Raw genomic sequence first — 4,974 nt, 5'->3', positions numbered from 1 at the left:
GAATTTAGATGGATTAGTATCATTTATATTTATATATAATATTTATATATTAATTATAAAATTGTATGTTTTATTATTTTGATTTTTTTAATATCTATATATATCCTTATGTATTGTATTTTTTTATAAATTGAATAATACATTCTTCAGATAACTCTTTTGTTTTTAGAGCTTGTTTGGGTGAACTTCTAAAAAAAATATCTTTTTTCGAGTTATCTTTTTTTAAAAGATTTTATGGAAAAGTAAAAGTAATTTTATGTTTGGGTATCTCATGCAAAAAGATCTTTTTATCTATCAATTATGTTTGGGTATAACAATATAAAAGTACTTTTTTTTTTGTTTATTTATTACATGAAAAACATCTTTTTTTTAAAGAGAAAAAGATCTTTTAAAAAAAGATGTAAATTACAGCTTCTCAAAAAAAAGATGTTTTTTTAATTTTATTTTTCTAGTGCTTTTACTTTTACTACTAGAAATTTGCCAAACATGCTAAAAGATAAAAAAAGATCTTTTTTCATCGTAAAAAATCTTTTTCTATCAAAATAATGACGCCCAAACAACCACTTAATATGGTATCAAGAACATAGGTTCTTTTCTTTTTTCATGAAAATTCGTTCATAGCCTCTTTGTTTTTCTCTTCTGATAGTGTTTTTTGCCTCCAGTTTTCGATCATTTTCTAACGCTTTGATTCGTCACCGTCGGTACCAGTGTGTTTGTCTCGTCGTCAGGGTTTCGACGCCTCCAAATTCGCCGCCAACCCCCTTCGGATGCGCCCTCACGCGCTGCCTGAAAACCGGTGTCCACTTCAGGTTCTCCTCTCTCCAGATGCCTCCAGCACCGTTGTATCCACGCCCAGGATCAACGGAACCAAGAGAGCCACGTGTTAATGCCAACGCGCACGCGGATCCGATTCAGCCCCCGCCAGCTCGACCCGGCCCGCGCTCACCGACCCATGTGCCACCTCCCTCTTCCCGTCAGCGCTGACGCGTCTTCCTTCGCATATCACGCGTTACCACGTGGCCTACCGGTCTGACGTGGCAGACAGTGGGACCCTCCCTAAGATTTTTTTGGTGAGCTCTTTTTTATTCTGCCGTTTATTTTCTCGTCTTCAGCCCCGAATTTGTAGTTTTCTCTCCTCTCTTTGATCTATATATCTACTTATGGAAAAATCAGATGTTTTTACTGCCATAGATAGAAATGGTAAATTCTGTCGAAGTTGTAACCGTTCTGGGCACCTCTTCTCAGACTGTCCTCCTATTGAATGTCGTAAATGCCAACAGAAATGTCACATTAACTACAATTGTCCACAATTGTTCTGCCATTACTGCAAGCTCTCGGAACATTTTATTACTGCATGTCCTACTCGTCCACCACGTTCTGATCACATTAAATATCATTCTCATCCCAACTTTTTCAAGAATGTGTCTACTTCTGTTGTTGCTACTACTATTGAATCTACCACCTTTACTCCTCTCAACCCGTCTTCTGTCTCTGTCTCTCTATCTGATATTTCGTCTCTTCTTAAGCATCTTCTCTCCCTCTCTGGTAATGCTCCTGCTGCTTTTTCGACTCCTCCAGGTAATTCTAAATGGTATTTTGATTCCGGTTGCTTTAATCACATGTCTCTTTTGCATCATTTTTTCTCGTCTATGTCTACTACTACAAATGCATCTTCTGTCAATACTGCTAATGGTTCCCTCTTGCACGCGACACACAAGGGTTCTATTTCCCAGCCAACTCTTAATCTCTTTGATACTTATTATATTTCCAATTTGAACTTTAATCTTATTTTTGTTAGTCAACTTGTTGATCTCGGTTTTGATGTCAATTTTTTCATTTTTGGTTGTTGTGTACAGGATCATCGGATGAGACAATCAGGACTTGACGTAAAGTCGGAAGGTTGTTTGAATTCGAGAATCTTCATATTCCTCCTGTACTAAATCTCTGTGCTACTTCTTCTCCATCTACCCTTCACTTGTGACATCATCGTGTTGCCCACAGCTCCTTAGAAAAATTGCATCCTCTTGTGTCTCAAGGTATTTTGGGTCAGGTTAATAATTAGTCTTTTGATTACATTTCTTGTCAAACTGCCAAACAATCTGCTTTATCTTTTCACAATAATTCATCCTTTGCTTGCTCTCCTTTTGATCTTATCTACTCTGATGTTTGGGGTCCTGCTCCTACTGCTTCTATGGGAGGAGCTCGATACTTTGTCGTTTTCATTGATGATTATTCACGCTTTACTTGGGTTTATTTTATGACTAATCGCCATGAGCTACCTCATATTTATATTAACTTTGCCACTATGATTAGAACTCAATTTTCCAAGATCATTAAGGTTTTTCGACGTGATAATACTATGGAATACCGTGATTTTAAATTTTTAATCTTTCTTGCAGAACATGATATTTTGTTTGAGTTTTCTTGTCCTGGTACGTCTCAACAAAATGGACGAGTTGAACGCAAATACTGTCACATTCTTGACTCTGTTCGTGCGATGCTTCTTTCTTCTTCGTGTCCTGAGCGTACTTGGGGTGAAGCTGTTCTTACTGCTATTCATGTTATCAATAGACTTCCTTCTTCTGTCCTTGGTTACGTTACTCCCTTTGAGCGTCTTTATCATACCGCTCCAGATTACAGTTCTCTTCAAGTTTTTGGTTGTGTCTGTTTTGTTTTTCTTCAGCCTCATGAACATAGTAAACTTGAACCTCGGGTTCGCATGTGTTGTTTCCTTGGTTATGGCACTGAACACTAGGGTTATCGTTGTTGGGATCCTCTCTCTACACGAATTCGTATATCTCGTCATGTTGTCTTCTGGGAGCATCACATATTTTCTCAGTTCTCCTTATTTGAGTCCATTCCTCCTATTTAGTCATCCTTTTTCACTAACCCCAATGTTAATCTTTTTCCTAGTGATGATTCTACAAATTTTATCTCGAGTCAACCTCTACAGCCTCCTACTCTTTTGCCTTCTCCATCTCCCGATGATTCCAGACCAGACGATAATCCTGCTCCTGCCGTCATGCCTCCTCCTTCCACTCGTTATTCTAGGAAAAGAAATCCACCTCCTCATCTTCTTGATTATCATTGTTTTTCTACTATTCTTCATCAACATGAAACTAAGTCATTCAAAGAAGCCTCCACAAATCCAAATTAGCAGCAAGCAATGCAGGAAGAAACCCAGCACTTAAAAAAGCACACACTTGGGATTTAGTTGATCCTCCTTCTGATCAGGAAGTTGTGGATAGTAGATGGGTATACAAGATCAAGACTCGCTTTGATGGTTCTATTGACTGTTGTAAGCCACGATTGGTTGCTCAAGGTTGTATGCAAGAGTATGGTATTAACTATGAAGAGACTTTTGCTCCTGTTGCTCGTCTCACATCTGTTTGAGCTCCTCTTGCCATTGTTGCGGTAAAAAAATGGTCTCTCAGTCAGATCGACGTGAAGAATGCATTTCTTAATGGGGATTTGAAAAAGAATGTCTATAAGAAACCACTTCCGGGTTGTCCTTGTTCTTCTAGCAAAGTCTGTCTCCTTCGCAAGACACTTTATGGTCTTAAGCAAGCTACTCGTGAATGGTTTGACAAGTTCAACACTACTATGTGCAATTTCGATTTCACTTGCAGCCCTCATGAGAATGCTCTCTTTATTCGCAAAATTGAATGTGGAGTTGTTCTTCTACTTTTGTATATTGATGACATGATCATTACTGGAGATGATGTTGATGGTATTTCTGATCTCAAAGCCTCCCTTCACCATACTTTTGAGATGAAAGATCTTGGTTCTCTCAGTTATTTTCTTGGTCTCGAGGTCATATCCACAGATGATGGTATCTATCTCTCTCAAACTAAGTATACTTCAAATCTTCTTGCTCGTGCTGGGATTACAGATAGTCACACTGAGTCTACTCTCATTGAGCCTAATGTTCGATTTACCCCTATGGATGGCACTGTTTTGGATAATCCTACTCTTTATCGACAGTTAGTTGGAGGTCTCGTCTACTTGACTGTCACCCGACCAGACATCGCCTATCCAGTTCATGTTCTTAGCCAGTTCTTGTCAGCTCCTTGTACTACTCACTATGCGGCAGTTCTTCGCATTCTTCGCTACATCAAAGGCACCCTATTTCATGGCCTTTATTTTTCTGCCCATTCATCTTTATCCCTTCAGGCGTACTTAGATGCTGAGTGGGATGGTGATCCCACTGATCATCGTTCTACTACTGGTTATTGTTTGTTTCTTTGCGACGCTCTCATTTCTTAGCGAGCTAAGAAGCAAACGTTCATTACTCGATTAAGCACAAAAGTTGAATACCGTGCTCTCGCTGACACCACTGCTGAGATTTTCTCGATTCGTTGGCTTCTTGTAGATTTGGGTGCTCCTCAGTCATCCCCAACCGATGTTTTTTGTGACAATCGCAGTGCTATTCAGATTGCGCATAATGATGTGTTTCATGAACATGCCAAACACATTGAGATTGATTGTCACTTTGTCCGGCAACGAACGTCTCCTTATTGATGCTGTTCACCTCGTCGTTGTTGAGATTCTGGATCAGACCGCTGATATCTTCACGAAAGCTCATCATCTTACTCGTTTTTGGACTCTAGTATTCAAACTCAAAATGGTATCTTTAGCTCCCATTGAATTTGAGGGGAGATGTTAGAGAATAATTAAAATCAATTTAGATTAATTAGTATCATTTATATTTATATAGAATATTTGTATATTAATTATAAAATTATATATTTTTATTATTTTGATTTTTTTAACACCTATATATACTCTTATGTATTATACCTTTTCACGGATTGAAATAATACATTTTTTAAATAACCCTCTTGTTTCTAACAAGTTTCATAATCTTTAGGATAACTTTTACTTGATTATGATTAGATATGTGAATTTAATTATTATTACTATTATTAATTAAATATTGATCTTAATTAAGATTTTTTTAAGTAACAATTTATT

The sequence above is a fragment of the Arachis ipaensis genome, chromosome B10, assembly GCF_000816755.2.
Source record: "Arachis ipaensis cultivar K30076 chromosome B10, Araip1.1, whole genome shotgun sequence".
Classification (NCBI taxonomy): domain Eukaryota; kingdom Viridiplantae; phylum Streptophyta; class Magnoliopsida; order Fabales; family Fabaceae; genus Arachis; species Arachis ipaensis.
The sequence above is the reverse complement of the archived record's forward strand: the minus strand, read 5'-3'. Positions refer to the sequence as shown.